This window comes from Hyla sarda, chromosome 6 (genome assembly GCF_029499605.1).
Source record: "Hyla sarda isolate aHylSar1 chromosome 6, aHylSar1.hap1, whole genome shotgun sequence".
Classification (NCBI taxonomy): domain Eukaryota; kingdom Metazoa; phylum Chordata; class Amphibia; order Anura; family Hylidae; genus Hyla; species Hyla sarda.
The window spans coordinates 188,614,685-188,638,268 of NC_079194.1; the positions used below are offsets into that span (position 1 = coordinate 188,614,685).

The window sequence follows — 23,584 nt, forward strand, 5'->3', positions numbered from 1 at the left end:
CATGATTGGAGTAGTAGTTCCTGTACTAATAGACAGATGGCCCATTGCAATCCTCCTGTATAATGTACAGATGTGGGCGGCCGCCGCATCTATACATTATACAGGAGAATCACAGAGTGACACTCGCTGTGATCTGTCTAATAATGCAGGTACTACAACTCCCAGCATGGAGCAGAGTGTGCTCCATGTTGGGAGCAGTAGTACCTGCAGTAAGGGCCAGATCACAGCGGATGTCACTCCTCCTGATGTGAATGTCGGGATCAGCTGTTCTAAGGGCTACAGAGCTGGGAGAACAGCTGATGCTGAGCCACAGGTATACATCTTATATCTACTGCCCAGCAAGAACTTACAGTGAGCCTGCAATGAGTATACAGTATACACATTGCTGGCTCACTTAACCCCTTGTTGAGCTGTGCGCTAAGCCAGCCCGGCAAGGAAAGAGTTAACTTGCACTGCTGGACAGTGAAGGTTAACCCTTTGGGCAGTCTACAATATATACAGCTATCTATATCTATCTATAGATAGCTGTATATAGTGTATACAGAAGATGAAGAAGTCCCCTTACCTCTGTCCAGTCCCCGTGTTGCTCAGCCCCTAGTGATGATGTCATTAGGGGCGGAGCTACAACAGGATCCAGGCTGATATGTCTGAAGCTCTGTTAACATTGTCCGTTTTGGATAATGTGAACAGACCCTTCTGCCAGTGTCTTCCCAGACAGGGAGACTCCAGCTGTTGCTAAACTAAAACCCCCAGCATGCCCAGACAGCCAAAGGCTGTTTGGGCATGCTGGGAGTTGTAGTTTTGCACCAATTGGATGCTCCCTGTTTAGGTAGACTTTGCATTATGGGCGCTCTCCCCTGCGAAGAGCGCAAAAAATGTCCTAACCCATTTTTTTTCTTCTCATTTCAGATCTGTGTATACAGAGGATTACTGCGGATTCGATGGATTATGACGGATGAACTGGATTTTTTAAAATTTTAATAAAATGGTTAACAAGGGCTGTGGGGGAATGTTTTTTTAACCTCTTAAGGACGCAGGGCGTATGGATACGCCCTGCATCCCGAGTCCTTAAGGACGCAGGGCGTATCCATACGCCCGTGGGAATACCGGTCCCCACCGCTAGCCGGTTGGGGACCGGAGCCGGATGCCTGCTGAAATCGTTCAGCAGGCATCCCGGCATATCGCCCAGGGGGGTCATTATGCCGGCCCATGTCGGCGATCGCCGCAGATCACTGGACAATTCAGTCCAGCGATCTGCGGCGATTCCGGGTCAATCGGGTCTCCAGTGACCCGGTGACCCGGAATTACTGGCTGTTCGGGGCCGTCTCTGACGGCCCCGAACAGCCAGAGCCTGCAGGGTTGAGGTGGCACTGGTGCCACCTCACAATCGCCCTGATTCGTCGGCCGGATTATCGGCCGACCAATCAGGGCGCCTGCTGCGGGTGTCACTCCCGCACCCGCTCCGCCCCTCTTCCGGAGGGCGTGAGCGGGTGCGGGAAGATGACCCCGGGTGCTGGGGACCCCGATCCCCGGCGTCAATGTTGGGATCGGGGCCCCAGGAGCGACGGCGGCGGCGAGGGACAGTCCTGTGATAAAGCAGCAGCAGGAGGTGAGTTACAGCCTCCTGCTGTTGCTTAGCAACAGCTCCCAGCATGCAAAAAGGGCATGCTGGGAGCTGTAGTTATGCAAAAGCAGGAGGCAGACCACCACAACTCCCAGCATTCCCTTATGGGAAAGCTGGGACTTATGGTTTTGCAACAGCTGCTGGAGTAGTAGTTCCTGTACTAATAGACAGATGGCCCATTGCAATCCTCCTGTATAATGTACAGATGTGGGCGGCCGCCGCATCTATACATTATACAGGAGAATCACAGAGTGACACTCGCTGTGATCTGTCTAATAATGCAGGTACTACAACTCCCAGCATGGAGCAGAGTGTGCTCCATGTTGGGAGCAGTAGTACCTGCAGTAAGGGCCAGATCACAGCGGATGTCACTCCTCCTGATGTGAATGTCGGGATCAGCTGTTCTAAGGGCTACAGAGCTGGGAGAACAGCTGATGCTGAGCCACAGGTATACATCTTATATCTACTGCCCAGCAAGAACTTACAGTGAGCCTGCAATGAGTATACAGTATACACATTGCTGGCTCACTTAACCCCTTGTTGAGCTGTGCGCTAAGCCAGCCCGGCAAGGAAAGAGTTAACTTGCACTGCTGGACAGTGAAGGTTAACCCTTTGGGCAGTCTACAATATATACAGCTATCTATATCTATCTATAGATAGCTGTATATAGTGTATACAGAAGATGAAGAAGTCCCCTTACCTCTGTCCAGTCCCCGTGTTGCTCAGCCCCTAGTGATGATGTCATTAGGGGCGGAGCTACAACAGGATCCAGGCTGATATGTCTGAAGCTCTGTTAACATTGTCCGTTTTGGATAATATGAACAGACCCTTCTGCCAGTGTCTTCCCAGACAGGGAGACTCCAGCTGTTGCTAAACTAAAACCCCCAGCATGCCCAGACAGCCAAAGGCTGTTTGGGCATGCTGGGAGTTGTAGTTTTGCACCAATTGGATGCTCCCTGTTTAGGTAGACTTTGCATTATGGGCGCTCTCCCCTGCGAAGAGCGCAAAAAATGTCCTAACCCATTTTTTTTCTTCTCATTTCAGATCTGTGTATACAGAGGATTACTGCGGATTCGATGGATTATGACGGATGAACTGGATTTTTTAAAATTTTAATAAAATGGTTAACAAGGGCTGTGGGGGAATGTTTTTTTAACCTCTTAAGGACGCAGGGCGTATGGATACGCCCTGCATCCCGAGTCCTTAAGGACGCAGGGCGTATCCATACGCCCGTGGGAATACGGGTCCCCACCGCTAGCCGGTTGGGGACCGGAGCCGGATGCCTGCTGAAATCGTTCAGCAGGCATCCCGGCATATCGCCCAGGGGGGTCATTATGCCGGCCCATGTCGGCGATCGCCGCAGATCACTGGACAATTCAGTCCAGCGATCTGCGGCGATTCCGGGTCAATCGGGTCTCCAGTGACCCGGTGACCCGGAATTACTGGCTGTTCGGGGCCGTCTCTGACGGCCCCGAACAGCCAGAGCCTGCAGGGTTGAGGTGGCACTGGTGCCACCTCACAATCGCCCTGATTCGTCGGCCGGATTATCGGCCGACCAATCAGGGCGCCTGCTGCGGGTGTCACTCCCGCACCCGCTCCGCCCCTCTTCCGGAGGGCGTGAGTGGGTGCGGGAAGACGACCCCGGGTGCTGGGGACCCCGATCCCCGGCGTCAATGTTGGGATCGGGGCCCCAGGAGCGACGGCGGCGGCGAGGGACAGTCCTGTGATAAAGCAGCAGCAGGAGGTGAGTTACAGCCTCCTGCTGTTGCTTAGCAACAGCTCCCAGCATGCAAAAAGGGCATGCTGGGAGCTGTAGTTATGCAAAAGCAGGAGGCAGACCACCACAACTCCCAGCATTCCCTTATGGGAATGCTGGGACTTATGGTTTTGCAACAGCTGCAGGCACATTTTTTCTATGGAAAAGTGTACCTTCAGCTGTTGTATAACTACAACTCCCAGCTTGCACAAACAGCTAAAGTGCATGCTGGGAGTTGTAGTGGTGCATCTGCTGGTTGCATAACTACAACTCCCAGCATGCCCGTTGGCTGTCGGTGACTGCTGAGAGTTGTAGTTTTGCAACAGCTGAAGGCACACTGGTTGTGAAACTTAGATTTTTTTTTAACCTAACTCAGTGTTTCACGACCGCTGTGCCTCCAGCTGTTGCAAACTACAACTCCCAGCAGTCACCTTACACCATGCACCGTACATGCTGGGAGTTGTAGTTTTGCAACAACTGGAGGCACACTGGTTTTGAAACACTGAGTAAGGTCACAAACTCCGTGATACATAACCAGTGTGCCTACAGCTGTTGCAAAACTAAAACTCTCAGCATGTACAGTCTGTCAGCGCATGCTGGGAGTTGTAGTTTTGCAACAGCTGGATGTCCCCCCCAATGTGAATGTACAGGGTACGCTCACATGGGCGGAGGATTACAGTAAGTATCGGGCTGCAAGTTTGAGCTGCAGCAAATTTTCTGCAACAGCTCAAACTGCCAGCGAGAAACTACTGTGAACCCCCGCCCGTGCGACTGTACCCTAAAAACACTACACTACACTACCACAAAAAATAAAATAAAAATTAAAAAACACTACATATACACATACCCCTACACAGCCCCCCTCCCCTCCCCAATAAAAATTAAAGCGCCTGGTACGCCACTGTTTCCAAAACGGAGCCTCCAGCTGTTGCAAAACAACAACTCCCAGTATTGTCGGACAGCCGTTGACTGTCCAGGCATGCTGGGAGTTTTGCAACAGCTGGAGGCACCCTGTTTGGGAATCACTGGCGTAGAATACCTCTATGTCCACCCCTATGCAATCCCTAATTTAGGCCTCAAATGCGCATGGCGCTCTCACTTTGGAGCCCTGTCGTATTTCAAGGAAACAGTTAATGGTCACATATGGGGTATCGCCGTACTCGGGAGAAATTGGGCTTCAAATTTTGGGGGGTATTTTCTGCTTTTACCCTTTTTAAAAATGTAAAGTTTTTGGGAAAAGAAGCATTTTAGGTAAAAAATTTTTATTTTTTTTACATATGCAATAGTCGTGAAACGCCTGTGGGGTATTAAGGTTCACTTAACCCCTTGTTACATTCCCCGAGGGCTCTAGTTTCCAAAATGTTATGCCATGTGGGCTTTTTTTGCGGTCCTGGCACCATAGGGGCTTCCTAAATGCGGCATGCCCCCAGAGCAAAATTTGCTTTCAAAAAGCCAAATGTGACTCCTTCTCTTCTGAGACCTGTAGTGCGCCAGCAGAGCACTTTTCACCCCCATATGGGGTGTTTTCTGAATCGGGAGAAATTGTGATTCAAATTTTGGGGGGTATTTTCTGCTTTAACCCTTTGTATAAATGTAAATTTTTTGGGAAACCAAGCATTTTAGGTACATTTTTTTATTTTTTTTTACATATGCAAAAGTCGTGAAACACCTGTAGGGTATTAAGGTTCACTTTACCCCTTGTTACGTTCCCTGAGGGGTCTAGTTTCCAAAATGGTATGCCATGTGTTTTTTTTTGCTGTCCTGGCACCATAGGGGCTTCCTAAATGCGGCATGCCCCCAGAGCAAAATTTCCTTCAAAAAAGCCAAATGTGACTCCTTCTCTTCTGAGACCTGTAGTGCGCCAGCAGAGCACTTTTCACCCCCATATGGGGTGTTTTCTGAATCGGGAGAAATTGGGCTTCAAATTTTTATTTTTTTTTTTCTGCTATTACCCTTTTTAAAAATGTAAAACTTTAGGGAAACCAAGCATTTTAGGTAAAAAAATGTTTTGTTTTTTTTACATATGCAAAAGTCGTGAATCACCTGTGGGGTATTAAGGTTCACATTTCCCCTTGTTACGTTCCCCGAGGGGTCTAGTTTCCAAAATGGTATGCCATGTGGGGGTTTTTGCTGTTCTGGCACCATAGGGGCTTCCTAAAGGTGACATGCCCCCCAAAAACCATTTGACGCTCCTTCCCTTCTGAGCCCTCTACTGCGCCCGCCGAACACTTTACATAGACATATGAGGTATGTGCTTACTCGAGAGAAATTGTGTTTCAAATACAAGTAAAAATTTTCTCCTTTTTACCCCTTGCAAAAATTCAAAAATTGGGTCTACAAGAACATGCGAGTGTAAAAAATGAAGATTGTGAATTTTCTCCTTCACTTTGCTGCTATTCCTGTGAAACCCGTAAAGGGTTAAAACGCTTACTGAATGTCATTTTGAATACTTTCGGGGGTTCAGTTTTTATAATGGGGTCATTTATGGGGTATTTCTAATATGAAGACCCTTCAAATCCACTTCAAACCTGAACTGGTCCCTGATAAAAAGCGAGTTTCAAAATTTTGTGAAAAATTGGAAAATTGCTGCGGAACTTTGAAGCCCTCTGGTATCTTCCAAAAGTAAAAACTCATCAATTTTATGATGCAAATATAAAGTAGACATATTGTATATGTGAATAAAAAAAATATATTTGGAATATCCATTTTCCTTAAAAGCAGAGAGCTTCAAAGTTAGAAAAATGCAAAATTTTCACATTTTTCATCAAATTTTGGGATTTTTCACCAAGAAAGGATGCAAGTTACCAAAAAATTTTACCACTACGTTAAAGTAGTATATGTCACGAAAAAAACAATCTCGGAATCAGATTGATAACTAAAAGCATTCCAGAGTTATTAATGTTTAAAGTGACAGTGGTCAGATTTGCAAAAAATGGCCGAGTCCTTAAGGTGAAAAAGGGCTCAGTCCTTAAGGGGTTAAATAAAATAATTTTTCCAATGTGTTGTGTTTTTTTTTTTTTATTGAATTTTCAGGCTTAGTAATGGAGGCTGTCTAATAGACAGGGTCCATTACTATGCCAGGGCTTAGCGTTAGTCCCAAAAACAGCTAGCGCTAACCCCAATTAATACCCCGGTACCCACCGCCACAGGGGTGCCGGGAAGAGCTGGTACCAACAGGTCTGGAGCGTCAAAAATGGCGCTCCTAGGCGGTAACAGACTAGTGTTATTTAGGCTGGGGAGGGCCAGTAACAATGGACCTCGCCCACCCTGGTAACATCAGGTTGTTGCTGCTTTGTTGGTATCTGGCTGATACTGAATACACAGGGAACCCTATGCTTTTTTTTTTCTTCATAAATAAATAAAAAAAGCATAGGGTTCCCCGTATTTTCATTCTCAGCCAGATACCAACCAAGCAGCAACAGCCTGACGTTACCAGGGTGGGCGAGGACCATTGTCACTGGCCCTTCCCAGCCTAAATAACACCAGCCTGTTACCGCCTAGGCCCAGGAGCGCCATTTTTGATGCTCCAGGCCTGTTGGCACCAACTCTTCCCGGCACCTCTGTGGCGCTGGGTACCGGGGTAATAATTGGGGGTTAGCGCTAGCTGTTTTGGGGGCTAACGCTAAGCCCTGGCATATTAATGGATTCCATCTATTAGACAGCCTCCATTACTAAGCCTGAAAATTCAATAAAAAAAAAAAAAACACGACACATTGGAAACATTATTTTATTTACAAAAACACTCCCCCACAGCCCTCGTTAACCATTTTATTAAAATGTAAAAAAATCCAGTTCATCCGTCATTAATCCATCGAATCCGCAGTAATCCTCTGCATACACGGATCTGAAATGAGAAGAAAAAAAATGGGTTAGGACATTTGATGATGCTAGCGGGAGGCATTCTTGTGACACTATGACATTAGACAATAGGTTGCCTCCAGCTGTTTCACAACTACAATTCTCAGCATGGCCTGACATCTAATAGCAATCATGGCAAGCTGGGAGTTGTAGTTGGGAAACAGCTGGAGGCACCCTATTAGATAAATAAAACACTCATGCATAGACAATGTGAGGGCGGAAGCAAGCGCCCAGCAAGGCATCAGTGACGTCACGCCTGCTGGGAAGCGCTGCTTCCTGCCCTGCTTTATAGAGCAGATTTAGAAGCACTAAATCTGCTCTAATAAAGCGATTTAAATTTTTTTTTAAGCCAGGTAGGGGGTTAGGGCTAGATTACTACTAGGTAGGGACATATTAGATTATATAGTACTTGGTGGGAGCTACCCTTTAAGAGCTTCAAAAGAGAGTTAGATACATTCCTAGAACAATTTAATATTAATGCTTATGCAGAAATATGGAATCAGATCCCTTCCCCTTAATCAACCATACCTGTTCCTTTGAATTCATTTGGTTGAACTTGATGGACGTATATCTTTTTTCAACCTTACAAACTATGTAACTACAAAATTGCACTGAATATTAAAAGGATTGTCTGGTTTGGAAAATCTATTTTGAAGTACTCCATTCTAGAGTTCTACATAAGATATAATAGTGGGGTCCCTCATTCACAACATCCATCAATGAGCCAGTATTTGGAGCAATTCCAAAGATATTATTCTTTCTCCTGTAATACATGGCTTCCTAATAATTTCAATAATGATTGATTCAAATGATTTCTTCATTTTACCTTTTTCAAACACACATACCTCTCTATTCAGTACCCCCTTTTAAAATGAAATACACATTTTTCAGTAACAGCATTTATATTGTTTTTTGCACCTTTGATTTATGAGATTATTGGCAATTACAACATCCAGACAGAATTTTACCTCCGGTAATGGAGAGGCCCTCCAAGAAAATGATTGCCAGATAATAGGATTATAGATTAAAAACATACTATAACAAGCCAAGTACTTGAACCAGGCACAAGGATGAGGTCACCTGCAGGGATATCTGTTCAGTTAGTTAAAAATCAATTACTTTCAATGAGGTATTTGACAAGACTATGTTCCAAACTTCTCATTTAATTCAGAGAAAGCAACATGCAACTTCTATTCATCAGCGCATTGTCTATTACTCCAAAAATTATCACTGCTATGAAGGAGGAATCATCAATCCTGACATGGTTGTTTTAGTAAATACTTGCATACTGCAAGACACACACAGCATATAAAAAAAAAAATGTGCATGCTACATTGCCTACAGATAATTGTGTCATTTTCAGTCCCTTGTCTCTATTTCATTCACTTCACATTCCAATTTTTTGGAAGAACCTAGTGCAGTAATGATCTGGAGTTCTCTGGCTCATGAAAATAATACCGCTGTAACAACAAGGGTACAGCTACTGTATAGGGGATACATAGGTGATAGTTGCTTTTAGGCTCAGGTGCTGAGAGGGTCCAAAGGTCATACCACACAAGAAGATACTAGGATCATAAATTCTGTCTATAAGAGTAGGGTCATGTAGGGAGCATCCGCAGTGTATTTCACGATGCGGATGCACCAATGACAGTCATAGAGGGACAGCAGAGTGAGCTTCCAGCTGCTACCGGGTATCTCTGTGTGTCGGCTCATAGCAGTGGATTTCTAAAGTGGGTAATCCGCCACTACAAGTGGACATACAAGTCTACCTGGCTGCCTCTCTGCTGTCCCTCTGTGACTGCCATCAGTGCATTCACTGATGGCCAAGTGAAATACACTGCGGATGTGCCTTGTGTGACCCTACTCTAAAACTGAAAATTCTACTGTGTTGCTTAGACAGGCAGAACAACAGGAAAGAGGGACACTGCCTTGGCCTTGTACATTAATTAAATTATTTGAACCTAATTTGTGCCCGGGATGAAGCTATTTAGCTACTACTACTGTACACATCTGGCATCTCTGATTTATTCTCATGTAAGAAGTATTTATAATGACATATATATATATATATATATATATATATATATATATATATATATATATATATATATATATGTATGTATAGAAAAAATAAAGGGCACACTAAGAGAACACGTCCTGGATCTAAATGAATGAACTAATGGAAATACTTTGCTTTACGTACTGTTTACATAATTGAATGTGCTGACAACAAAATCACACAAAAATTGTCAATGGAAATCAAATTTATCAAGCCATGGAGGTCTGTATATGGAGTTACACTCAAAATCAAAATGGAAAACCACATTACAGGCTGATTCAACTTTGATGTAATGTCCTTAAAACAAGTCAAAATTAGGCTCAGTAGTGTGTGGCCTCCACGTGCCCATATGACCTCCCTACAATGCCTGGGCATGCTCCTGATGAGGTGACAGATGGTCTCCTGAGGGATGTCCTCCCAGACCTGGACTAAAGCATCTGCCAACTCCTGGACAGTCTGTGGTGCAATGTGGTGTTGGTGGATTGAGCGAGACATGATGTCCCAGATGTGCTCAATCGGATTCAGGTCTGGGGAACGGGCGGGCCAGTCCATAGCATCAATGCCTTCCTCTTGCAGGAACTGCTGACACACTCCAGCCGCATGAGGTCTAGCATTGTCTTGCATTAGGAGGAACCCAGGGCCAACCGCACCAGCATATGGTCTCACAAGGGGTCTGAGGATCTAAGTACCTAATGGCAGTCAGGCTACCTCTGGCAAGCACATGGAGGGCTATGCGGCCCCCCAAAGAAAAGCCACCCCACACCATTACTGACCCACCACCAAACCGGTCATGCTAGAGGATGTTGCAGGCAGCAGAATGTTCTCCACAGCATCTCCAGACTCTGTCACGTGTGTAACATGTGCTCAGTGGTAACCTGCTTTCATCTGTGAATAGCACAGTGTGCCAGTGGCAAATTTGCCACTGTTGGTGTTCTCTGGCAAATGCCAAATGCCAAATGTCTGGGCTGTAAGCACAACCCCCACCTGTGGAGGTCAGGCCCTCATACCACCCTCATGGAGTCTGTTTCTGACCATTTGAGTGGACACATGCACAATTGTGGCCTGCTGAAGGTCATTTTGCAGGGCTCTGGCAGTGCTCCTCCTGCTTCTCCTTGCACAAAGGCTGAGGTAGAGGTCCTGCTGCTGGGTTGTTGCCCTCCTACCGCCTCCTCCACGTCTCCTGATGTACTGGCCTGTCTTCTGGTAGCGCTTCCATGCTCTGGACACTATGCAGACAGACACAGCAAACCTTCATGCCACAGCTCGCATTGATGTGCCATCCTGGATGAGCTGCACTACCTGAGCCACTTGTGTGGGTTTTTAGACTCCATCTCATGCTACCACTAGAGTGAAAGCACCACCAACATTCAAAAGTGACTAAAACATTAGCCAGGAAGCATAGGAACTTAGAAGTTGTCTGTGGTTCCCACCTGCAGAATCCCTCCTTTATTGGGAATGTCTAGCTAATTGCCTATAATTTCCACCTGTTGTATGTTCCATTTGCACAACAGTATGTGAAATTGATTGTCAATCAGTGTTGCTTCCTGAGTGGACAGTGTGATTTTACAGAAGTGTGATTGACTTGGAGTTACATTGGTGTTGTTTAAGTGTTCCCTTTATTTATTTTTTTTTTTTTTTTTGGAGCAGTGTATATACACAGTGGGGATCTGAGGTTTCTGTGATCTCTGGTGTTGTATAGGATTGTGTCTTCTAATTGAGTGTGCACATCTGTAGTAGCTATATGATGTCTGCCCTGTAAATGTACTTCACTGTGCATTAATGCACTCCAGCCAATGTTGTAACATTACCGAGCTGGTAAATGTACAATAATATATATATTTTGCATGAAACATACCATCATGAGCATTGGCAATCTTTGTAATGGGTGATGGATCTGGCTGTCTCTTCACAGGTCAATGATTAAGGTATTTCCAAAGAAAATACAGAAAATAAACATCTTTGGAGTTGAACTGTGGAAATATGTGCTCTCTGCTAGTGTCAATGCAGCTTCTTACCAAATCCATTAGGCTTAGAAAATCGTTACAGAAATATTGACAAGCAGAAAATTGACAATTACCACGTTTATTCTGTAAACATCCGTCTCCAATTCCGCCAGTTAAATGGTACATAAGCAAATTTAGGAATAATAAGATTCTTCTGTTTGAACGATTCAGACCTGAGTAAATAAATGTCTTCAAAAAATTGGTTTTAAACCATTTCCTCCTAAAATAATATGAACTGCAATTCTGATGATTGTATACATAGATATTTGTCCCAGTAGAACATCACAAATTGAGTAAATATGGAAACCTCTTCCCAACAACTATCAAACAAAAAAATTAAGTACTATATACCAATTCTACAAGCTTAAGAATGTAATTGCATCACACAAACATTTCCCTACCCACTTTCTTGCAAAGTTGTTGCCAGTCACACCTGGATTTCCTTAATCTTATACCAAGGAGTAAGTCCCAATTTTGCCACTGGGTATTTCATTGTTATTATGGGGGGGGCTCTCTTTTAAACACTTTTTTATTCCTCTTAGCAGGTTTTTGTAGGCAATCTTTGATGTCTACTACAGTACACTGCAATACTATAGCATTACAATATACTGTTAGATTGGCCTGTTATAACAAATCTACCATGAAAGCTACAAAAGCTTTTAAGTGCCTCTGGGAGTCTTGGCAATTGATCAGCACCACCACAGTCTTTTTCTAAAATGTTTGTTATTAGGACTGCAATCCTTTATACCATTGAACACAACCTAGATAGCTATTGCAGTCTTCACAGCTGCTAATTACAGCTACTCCAGGATCAGCTAAAGGGGTACTCCACCCATAGACATCTTATCCCCTATTCAAAGAAAGGGGGATAAGATGTCAGATCGGGGGGGCTGCTGGGATCCCTCCTGATCTCCGTGCAGGCACCCAGCGTTCTGAATATTATGTTCAGGAGCTTGGTTCGGGTGGTCGTGAACCCACATCATGCCCCCTTGTGACTTCAAAGCCCCACCATTCATGTCTAGGGGCAAAGTACCCCTTTAAGGGCATACCACTTATTTCGCTTTAGCAGTGCTGGAAAAACTTCTTTGCTACATTGTTAGTTTGGGTTGTTGTCTTAGCCCTATTGAGCTAGGAATCAGCTAGAAAGTGCAAATCTAAAGATGGTGGAAGGTATAAAAGGTTATAAATATGTGTTCTGATGGATTTATTTGTAGTAACTGACTATTTAAGGATTTAGTCAGCCAGGAATGTGCACTTCCCGTTTGGTAGGTCTGCGGTAATGCAGATGCTAGTTAGAAAAAGTCTTATGGAAACATATATGGTTGTGCATGCCATTTTATCCTGGGAGTCTACCCTCCAGTGAATTACAAGCCTTCTATGGGGGTATTTATAAGATCTGAGTCTAGTGCAGGGCAGAGAACAAAAACAAAGTTGAGTAGAGCTGGAGTAGATTTCTGGGTCTGAATTCAATGAGATCCTTCACTGGCAGGGGTTTACTTGAAGGGGCTGTCTAAAATTAGTAATGGTATGGTGCTGTTTGTGGAAGAAATTAGCTCGGATTTTCTATTCCTGGATAACCTTTAAGACTAGTGTTTCCAGTGAATTCCCCCAGAGTGTTAACAAGCTGACTGAGTTATTGGAACCTGTAGCTGTTACTGTTGAAAGACTAATTTTAAAGAATGCAGCAAAAAACAAACAAAAAAAAAAACACTTTGTGTTATTCTTCTTGTGTAGACAAATCAAACAGGATTACCCATTTATCTTGGATATGTATTTACAGATATGTGTTTATTTCTATCAAATTCATTTCCATCCAGGATCTCTTTCTTATATCAGGGATGGAGGCGGTTTCTTTTTTGCTTGTGTTCTGAGCTTTGCTTCACGCACAACCTCCCAAGCTGCCTCGCGTGCTCATGAAGAGAGATCATGCAGAGAGAATAAGCAGTATAAATAGAGAAAAGTTTCAATTATACAAAGTGCTGTTGGAACTTACATATAGCGGAAGCACTCGAGTTCACCTGCTTGTAGATTTTCATGCCAGGGCTGTGCTGCGTGTGATCGGGAACAGACGAGTATTAGGGGGCATGGCAACAATGAGCATATTCCATTACAGTCTGTAGCATAAGAGGATAGGAAGAGGCTACAGATTTGGAGGGGGCGGAGCTGAGGTTGAAGAAGTAACACAGTGCCCTGCACTAAAATTCAGGAAATGTAATACAGGAAAAGAAAAAAATAAACATTAACATTTAAAGGTAAAATGATTAACTTAATATACTAAACAATATGTGTTAGATATCTACAGTAACCCATTATGTTCTTCTATATTCAAATCCATATTTGACTCAAGTGGGTTTCTGCCACGAATTGCAATCAGATCATAACTTCTGGCCCTATCATATAACAGCTTGGCTCATTGACTAACAATATCTGTTCTCCATGCTTGTAATTGACAGGTTTCTCCCTTTCCCTTGGTTAATGATTGGGATTTTCTGCAATTTCCAACACTCACCATATGTTGCCAGATTGCAAACTGACATAAAAAAATTTACACCAGACCCACGCATAAAGATGGCAAATGTCTTATGTCCATATGATAAGAGACAAGAAATTTTTCACAGGGAATACATATGTTGTGCTCAGTGTAAGAAAAATGAATAAAAACACATAAATACAACATGAAAAATCAATGACATATTAGGTGGTCTTCTGAAAACACATGCGTACGACATATTCATGAGTAACCTTGCAATACATTGGCCTTTTAAAAGATGGAAGACCCAAAATGTATGATATCATATGGTTTTGCAAATGCGTTCATGGTTTTTCTGGTGATTTCAAATTTGGATTTTGATTCTTGAGATATCCTATATTAAATTGTTGGTGCTCTAGATACACCTTATTTGATGCAAAGTGTTATATCCTAATACAAGGTTATGTGATGCTCCTGGAATATGATGGTAAGTATATGTAAATGGATTATGCAGTACAGTCATCTACAGGGAACACCTTAAGGCAATTCACAGTTAGCAGACGGTTAGCAGCAGAGAGATACCCTCAGTTGCAGAGTGCCGTTAGTAGATCAGTAGCGCTCCGGGATGTCCTCTCCCTGGTGCGGGAGGACATCAGGCTATTCTCCAAGGATAGATCAGGCAGGGGTTGCCCTTATTAGGGTGGGTGCTCCGCTGGTTCCCTGTGTGAGTAGGGCTTAGCCCACACCACTGCACACATAGGATTTTCCAGGGATTTTTTCAATTTCCCCTGCCTTCTGCCTTGCTTTTTTGCCCTCGTGCTGGTCCTTTTTCCTGGAATTTTCACCAGTCTTCTTCTGTGATGTGACACAACTACTCATTTGGGTAAGAACTGACATCTCCTACTTGAGTACTGGTCACTAATAATAATAATTTATGATAACTTGGTGTACTCCTGGTATTCAGTGTGACTAGCGACCAGCCTTATTGGCCATTATTGTTATGTCTGTGAGGTATGTATACAATGTCATCAAGAATTATTAAAAGTTATGATTTAAGTCAGGTGTGTCTCCCCTTGCTACTGATAATTAATTTACCTGTAGACTTGAGGCACTTTTGCTACTGTGCTGTAGTACTATTTATGTCAAGTAGGGACAAAAATAAAACAAAAAACATAGCAACCCATCTTAAGTTAGACAAGATGTTCCACAGTGCTTCTGAAAAAGTTGTCTATGAACAAATAAGACAAAAAAGTTCAGTTTTTTTAGCATTAATACATAACAAAGTTTGGAGGAAAGAACATTGCAGATCACCACCAAAACCTTATTCCAATTTGGAAGCAAGGTGAAGGGAGCTGTCCTACTGTATAAGGACCTGAAAACATTGTGATCATTGATAGAATGATGAATTCAAAGATGTAACAAAATATATTACAGAAGAATGTATATGGCAGCAGTTCATAACCATAAATAATTTTTATATATTTTTTTGTTTTGGAATTGACCATCCAGAGTCCTGAACTTAACTCTCATGAGATGCTATGGCATGACCAGAAGAGAGCTAAGCATGTAAGGCATTACAGAAATATTGATAACATGAAAAACATTTGTGGAAAAGAATTGTCCAAAATTCATCCTCAATGTTGTGTAAATGTTACACGAAACATTTTGTGCACATGACCGCAGATTTTTTTCCTTACACTTTAGATGTTTTCTTAAAGGAATATTCTCATCTAGCTGATTACCTCTCTTTTTGCTAATGCTGTCAGCTCCCAGTATTGTTGGTGGACAGGGCTGGGGTCATATCTAGGCCATCTGCTTTTGTTCTTCTGTGTTTGACAACTCCCAAGCTAAAACACTATGCCTGCATATGTCAGACATATGTGCTGAGATAAGCTGGGCAGAAAGACTCCAAGCACTGACCACTCTACACTGTGACATCACTGCTGCTTCTTAAGCAGATCTGGTGGACGGGAACCATGACTAACAGCTGTCAACAAGTGGGATATATAAGAAATGTCTACAAAACCAGACAACTTTGCTTAATGATGCCAAATGCAAACTTGTTTATGCTGTCATGGTCTACACATAGATACATGATTAAGGAGTTGGGAGTACTCCTTTTATAGGCTTATTAAAATCCATGAACAGTACAAGTGTTTGTGGGTAATACATTTAGTTAGATTTGTTTGTCTAGATTGTGTTTGTCTATTCTGGGAAGCAGTGAATTCACCCTGTATAGTCATCCATTATTTTGGTAATTATGCAATGAAATGGTTGGGAACCTTCAGAATGTGAAGTGAATAGAGGGGTGGTCCTCTGTTTTTCATCTCTTGGTCACAGTAGAGAGTGGTTACATAGCACATTTCTTGCTTGCCGAGAATCTGTTCTGTCCCACATTACACAGATAATACTTTAAATATGATTATTGAATTTGTCCTGTCCATATAAGACAATAACACATAATGCTTAAACAATATAAATGATAAAACATGGCACAGCCATAAAGTGTTAATCATAATGTCCCAAAAAAGTATGAGTCCTAATGTCCCAATAACACTGTGATAATGAGTCTAAAACAGTACAGTTATACACTTATAATGTCTCATAACTGTGCAAGCCTCCAAAACAGAGGAATATATTTACATATTGGCTCCCCTTCTATTTAGAGAGGGTGTCATCTATGGTGTAGACTGTATAGAAGAACAAATATGGTCCGGCACTACTGTCCCCAATATACATCCAGGTGAGTCTAAGAGGCGTGCATTCCGGATCACAAGTAAACAGCTTGGCGGGGCTCTAAATAATGGAGAAAGGCATTGGGCAAATGTAAAGCAAAAAATGACTTGGAATCCGGGGTGGGGGAGGGAACAGATGGAGGCAGGGGGTACTAGTGGAAAGGCGCTGTTTTGTGCCTTCTTGGCACTTCTTCAAGCCACACAGACGCCATTGGCCGTTCCACTAGTACCCCCTGCTTCATTCTCCTCCCCCACCATGGATTGTGTTATGATCTGTCTACTGGATTAAAGTCCACACGTTGATTAGCAGCAGTGAGTCGCCGAGTCATTTTTGCTTTACATTTGTCATCTGTGGTGCGTTGGTAATATGACAGTGTAGACCATGCACCCTATAAACCTAATTATGATTAAGTAAGATTTAATATTTATACTTGTTATTACCAGCAGAAAGAAATAAATCTGTTCCATCTAGTGGCTTGGAATAGTGGTGCCCAGCACTTTACTCATGTTAGACCTTTGATGTGTTCACTGCTCTTCTTTTAAACATAAAAATGTATTTTTTCAATGGTCAAAATGCTCTATACAGCAATCTTCACTGTAAATACACTTTAACATTCATCATAATCATGCATTATTTCCGCAGCCAGGATTTTTTTCAACTACAGAACAAAAAACAATCACTATGTACCCACTGGCAAATGACCACTGCATTCTCTCCAGTTCATGTTTCCAAAATCAGTCCAGTGAATGAGCTGAAGGCAAGGAAACATTAAACTAATGTGCGCTCGGCAGCTGAGCTGATGAACAAATCAAAGCAGATAGTCAAACAAAATTACCTAGGAAGAAATAGATGTGCAGGTCTTCAGAATCCTGTTTGGGGGCAGAGATATTTGGGTGACAGTTTGCATTTGCGGCAGATAATAACAAGTGACTCTATCAAAATGTCAATTAAATCCATTATCCGGTTATAATATCTGCATTGACATCTGGACAATAATAGCTAATCCACTAATGGAGATAGATAACTCACCTTGCTGCACAAATATTGTGCTACAATCATAACTATAGGGACGCACTCACACCTGGGACTTGGAGCCCAAAATAGCCTTCTGCACAGAGTCAGGGCCAAGACGTGTGTTAGTAATAATTATATTAAAAAAAGCATCTATTTTATACTGGTGTAAATCTAGTTCATGTTGTGCTAGTGTGAAACATAAGGGGTATACAACCTATTTTAACCTCTTAAGGACCAAAAACGTATGAGTACATCCTTGGTCCCGTTCCCGTAATATAACACGGGGTCCCACGGTGACCCCGCATCATATAATGGCGGGCCCAGCGTCATAGTGAAGCCGGGACCCGCCGCTAATAGTGCGCGGCACTGATCGCGGTGCCGTGCGCTATTAACCCTTTAGCCGCGCGCTCAAAGCTGAGCCACATGGCTTAAAGTGAAAGTAAAAAGTACCGGTTAGTTCAGTGGGCTGTTCGGGATAGCCTCGGCGAAATTGCGGCATCCCGAATAGCTTACAGGACAGCCGGAGGGTCCCTACCTGCCTCCTCGCTGTCCGATCGCCGAATGATTGCTCAGTGCCTGAGATCCAGGCATGAGCAGTCAAGCAGCAAAATCAACGATCACTGGTTTCCTTTAAGAAACCAGTGATCAATGTAAAAGATCAGTGTGTGCAGTGTTATAGGTCCCTATGGGAGCTATAACGCTGCAAAAAAAAAAAAAAACCTCCCCTAATAAAAGTTTGAATCACCCCCCTTTTCCCATAAAAAAATAAAACACAGTGTAAATAAAAATAAAAATAAACATATATGGTATCGCCGCGTGCGGAAATGTCTGAGTTATAAAAATATATCGTTAATTAATTTGCACGGTCAATGGCGTACACGCAAAAAAAATTCCAAAGTCCAAAATAGTGCATTTTTGGTCACTTTTTATATCATGAAAAAATGAATAAAAAGCGATCAATAAGTCCTATCGATGCAAAAATGGTACCGTTAAAAACTTCAGATCACGGCGCAAAAAATTTGCCCTCATACTGCCCCATATGCGGAAAAATAAGAAAGTTATAGGGGTCAGAAAATGACAATTTTAAATTTATTAATTTTCCTGCATGAAGTTATGATTTTTTCCAGAAGTACGACAAAATCAAACCTATATAAGTAGGGTATCATTTTAATCGTATGAACCTACAGAATAAAGATAAGGTGTTATTTTTACCGAAAAATGTACTACGTAGAAACGGAAGCCCCCAAAAGTTACAAAACAGAGTTTTTTTTTTTCAATTTTGTCTCACAATGATTTTTTTTTTTCCGTTTCACTGTAGATTTTTGGGCAAAATGACTGACGTCACTACAAAGTAGAATTGGTGGCGCAAAAAATAAGCAATCATATGAATTTTTAGGTGCCAAATTGAAAGAGTTATGATTTTTTAAAGGCAAGGAGCAAAAAACGAAAGTGCAAAAACGGAAAACCCCCCGATCCTTAAGGGGTTAATCAGCTTCCCATGCTGAAAGTGGCACCACAGATGAACTGGCATCCAAGGCTTGTCAATGTCATGATGATTGAATAGCACTATAATTTAGGCATTTAGATGACTGTATATGTGGCACACAAGTATCTTGAAGCAGATTATATGTGGAAATTCTACCTGGAATCAAAGCCCAATTGATTTCAATGGAAGGTGCTGAGGAGGAGTAGTCTTGTGGAGAAAAACCTTTTTCCCTATCCAAAGGATACGTTTTAGGATACGCAATCTTCTGTACGGAGCCCTGGCTCTCCCCCAGAGTGGCGCATCATGACCCCCAATCCCTCCATATAGTTCTATGGGAGAGCCGTTTGGTTATCTTCGGCTCTCCCTTAGAGCAATATGGAGGGGGTGTGGTGCCCCCATTTTGGGCATGGGTCTTGACACTTAGCTATGAGGGAGAGCCAGGGCTCCATAAAGGAGATTGAGGGGGCCCCAGTAGTCTCCACAAAACTACTCATTTAAGAATAGGGTCACACGTAGCATATTTTGCTGCATATTTGATGCTGCATATTTTCCTACCTACCCCAGACACAACTCGATGATAATGAGCAGGGTGCAGAAGGGGCTTCATCATCATCATGAGAAGAGGGTTGCAGGTTGCCCGTGAGGCAGCAGCTGAGCCAGCAAGGTGGTAGCATGGCTGGCAGTCAGCATGGTGGCAGAAGTGGAAAGTCTGGAGCCAAACGGGCCCGGGGTAGACCACCTGCTTCGTGGCAGCCTGCCTTCCCGGGAGGTAGTGGAACAGGGGTTCCAGGAGTCGGCGGCAGTAGCAGTCAATCAGTGCGGATTGTTTGGGGGAAAATCAACTACTCGGCAGTGTTGAAGTTTTTCATCAAGCATCCGGAGGATGTTAACTTGGCCACATGCAAGATGTGTCGACAGATGATGAAGCGTGGCCAGGGTCCCAATGTTGGCACCAAGGCCCTTTGTCAACATATGCAGCGTCTCCATAAAGCAACCTGGGAGAACTGTGGCTCCGTTGTGGTGGTCCAGCCTGCTGCATCACTCAGTGGCACGCCGCTCCCTGTTTCAGCCAGCTAAGGCTCCACCACCTCAGCCGAAGGAGCTGTGTGTCATACCCTCCTTATGTCACTCCATATGCTCCCGCTCCTCCTACTTCGAGTCAGTCATTCCGCCAGCAATCCATCGGCAAAGCCATGTCCAAGAGACAACAGTATGCAACCACTGATCTAACAGCGCAGAAGCTGAATGTGCTCCTGTCCAAGTTGCTGGTGCGTCAGTCCCTCCCTTTTCAAGTGGTGGACTCTGAGAGAACTCATGGCTTGTACCAAGCCAAGTTGGAGAGTCCCAAGCCTTCATTTCTTTGTGAAAAAGGCAATACCAATCCTACACAATTTTGTGGAACAGAAGGTCTTGAGCCTGTCAATGTGTACCAAAGTGCACGTCATTGCCCACGTGTGGAGCTGTAACTACGGTCAGTTACAATACATGTCTTTTACGGCCTACTGGGTAAATGTGGTTCCTGCACAGCCACAACAGCAACTTGGACAGGTCACGCCGCTTCCGCCTACACACTCTGAGGCCATTGGTCCTGTGACAGTGTGCGACTCTGCCTCCTCATCCTCCATCGTGTCCTAAGCCTCCACAAGTCTAAGTGCCCCTCCAGCATACCATGTGTGCAGGGCACAGCGATGTCACGCTATTCGTCACATGATTTGCCTTGCCGAACGGAGTCACACTGGGGAGAAACTGCTAAAAGTTATTCATTAAGAAATCGAATCATGGCTTACTCCACGAAAACTGGAAATGGGAACCATGGTGACCGACAACGGGAAGAACATCTTGTCTTCGCTGTGACAAGGAAGCCTGAGACATGCGCCCTGCATGGCACACGTGTTCAATCTAGTTGTCAATCGGTTCCTGAAGTGCCCCCCCCCCCCATTTACAAGACATCTTAACAATGGGAAGGAAACTTTGCATGCACTTCAGCCACTCGTACACCGCAAAGCACGTCCCCCTTTGAGTTGCAGCGTCAGAACAGTATCCCTTAAGATAGACTGATTTGCAACCTTTCCACACGTTGGAATTCCACCCAACTATGTGAACAGAGAAAAGCCATCACCAATTTCTTGATGATCCAAGTGGATGGGGGGACTTCCCTGTGTAACTTCAATGTCAATCAGTGGCAGCTCATACATGACACCTGCTGTTTGCTCAGGCCCTTTGAGGAAGCCAAATTATTAGTCAGTCGCCAGGATTACGGGATGAACAACGTTATTCCACTGCTTCATTTACTACAACATGTGTTGGAAACAATGGCTGGTCAGAGCACCAGAGATGTGGCGCGTACATCTCACGGCCACATGAGCCCTGTGGGGGCTGATCTGGAAGAGGAGGGGGAGGGGCACAGTGGAGCACAGTTTAGGTTTTTATAAAATGGGTGGTTTTTCTAGTCATCTGACAGGTGAGGAGAAGCAGAAGTCGCCACAGGAGCTAGAGGGTTATGAGGAAGATGAGATATGAGATATCCTACGTCAGTTGGCCAATGCCTATCTGCACCATCGTCCATCCTCTCGTAGGTCTGACTCGGTGGCCCTCTGCGCTCACCTTTAGTGTTGCTTGCGAATATTCGTAGTGTGCCATCAGAGCGGGTGCTTAGTGCAGCAGGGGCCATAGTAATCCCAAGGAGAACTGGTCTGTCCACGAAAAAAGTGGAGAGACTGACCTTTGTGAAGATGAATCAGGCATGGATCAGCCAGGATTTCCACCCACCAATGCCTGATGCATCAGAGTAGATTGACCATGGTGCCACACCAACACTTCACAAATATGGATAGTGCTAAACATATTTAAGGTGCTGCTCCCCAGTTACAGAAATTCCTCTGTATCAGACCACAAGTAAGTATTGAGGATATGCATTAGCTAAAAGTTCACAAAAATATATGGACCCCAATTTTTTTTATATCTAAGAAAAGGAAAGGTGTGCAAAAAACACCATGTGCCACCTACACCACCAAGTATTGATGTGATGCAAAGACCTCTAAACTGTGGAAGGGAACAACTTATGGTCCATTGTAACCGGTGGGGGGTATAAACTTCCCCTGTAAGGCCCTACTCTCAAATTGATAATTCCCTTCTTGGCAAGTGTTACTCGCCCTTAAAAGGGTGGCCCCACACAGGAACCTTTCCCTATTTCCACCTACAAACACTGCCATTTCCCAGGGTTTTTAGGAGGACATATGGAGAGTTCCTGTGTGGGGCTGCCCTTTTTAGGGCGAGTAACACTTTCCTATCACAATGGACAATACGTTGTTCCTTTCTACCTTTTTGAGGAAAGTGTTACTCGGCTTAAAAAGGGGCGGCCCCACACAGGGACCTCTCCCTATTTCCACCTAAAAACCCTGGGAAATGGTAGTGTTTGTAGGTGGAAATAGGGAGAGGTTCCTGTGTGGGGCCGTCCTTTTTTGGGTGAGTAACACTTGCCAAGAAGGGAATTAATAGTGCGAGAGTAGAGCTTTACAGGGGAACCATATGTTGTTCCCTTCCACCTTTTAGAGGTCTTTGCATCACATCACTACTTGGTGGTGTAGGTGGCACATGGTGTTTTTTTGCACACCTTTCATTTTGTTAAATATAAAAAAAAATGTTAGGTACATATTTTTCATCCTAAGAATATTATTCAAAGTTAAGTTTTTGCATATCCTCAATACCTACTTGTACACACTAACACTTTTTCAAAAGAGAGCATTTTCTTTTGCCTACCTGCCTCAGCTACTGTTCCGATCTTGCCACCCACCTGATGCCACACATTTGATGCAAAGTTCTCCTTTTTTCACCCACCTTCATCACCCGGTACTGGTATTGCCACCCACCGCCCCACTCTGTCACCGGGTCACTTTCAGGACTCCTGATGTTGCTGATGCCACTTCTAGGCTGTCTCATTCTTCCATCATATGTTCTCCTCATGCTGATGTCAGCTCCAGGCTGTCTAAAACTGCCACCATATGTTCTCCTCATGCTAATGCCAGCTCCAGGCTGTCTCATTCCGACACCATATCTTCTCCTCATGCTGATGCCAGCTCCAGGCTGTCTCATTCTGCTACCATATGTTCTCCTCATGCTGATGCCAGCTTCAGGCTATCTCATACTGCCACCATATGTTCTCCTCATGCTGATGCCACCTCCCGGCTGTCTCATTCAGCCACCATATGTTCTCCTCATACTGTTGACAGCACCAGGCTGTGCCATTCAGCCACTATGTGGTCTACTCATGCTTCCGCCACCTCCAGGCTGTGTCATTCTGCCACTATAGGGTCTCCTCTTGCTGCCGCCAACTCCAGGCTGTGTCATTCAGCCACTATATGGTCTCCTCATGCTGCGCCACCTCCAGGCTGTGTCATTCAGCCACTATATGGTCTCCTCATGCTGCGCCACCTCCAGGCTGTGTCATTCAGACACTATATGTTCTCCTCATGCTGCCACCACCTCCAGGCTGTGTCATTCAGCCTCTATATGACCTCCTCATGCTTCCGCTATGTGGGCTACTCATGCTTCCGCCACCTCCAGACTGTGTAATTCAGC

At 44.0% G+C, this 23,584-nt stretch overlaps 1 long non-coding RNA gene across 1 annotated transcript in view; it reads right to left on the reverse strand.

Annotated features, from left to right (window-relative positions):
* Positions 1 to 15,644, reverse strand: part of LOC130277669 (uncharacterized) — a 31,365-nt gene extending 15,721 nt beyond the window's left edge. The window contains exons 1-2 of the long non-coding RNA XR_008845517.1: positions 15,513 to 15,644; positions 13,294 to 13,495 (exon numbers count right to left, since the gene is read on the reverse strand). This is a non-coding gene — a long non-coding RNA (uncharacterized LOC130277669). The remainder of the gene's footprint in view (positions 1 to 13,293; positions 13,496 to 15,512) is intronic.
* Between the last annotated feature and the right edge of the window lie 7,940 nt (positions 15,645 to 23,584).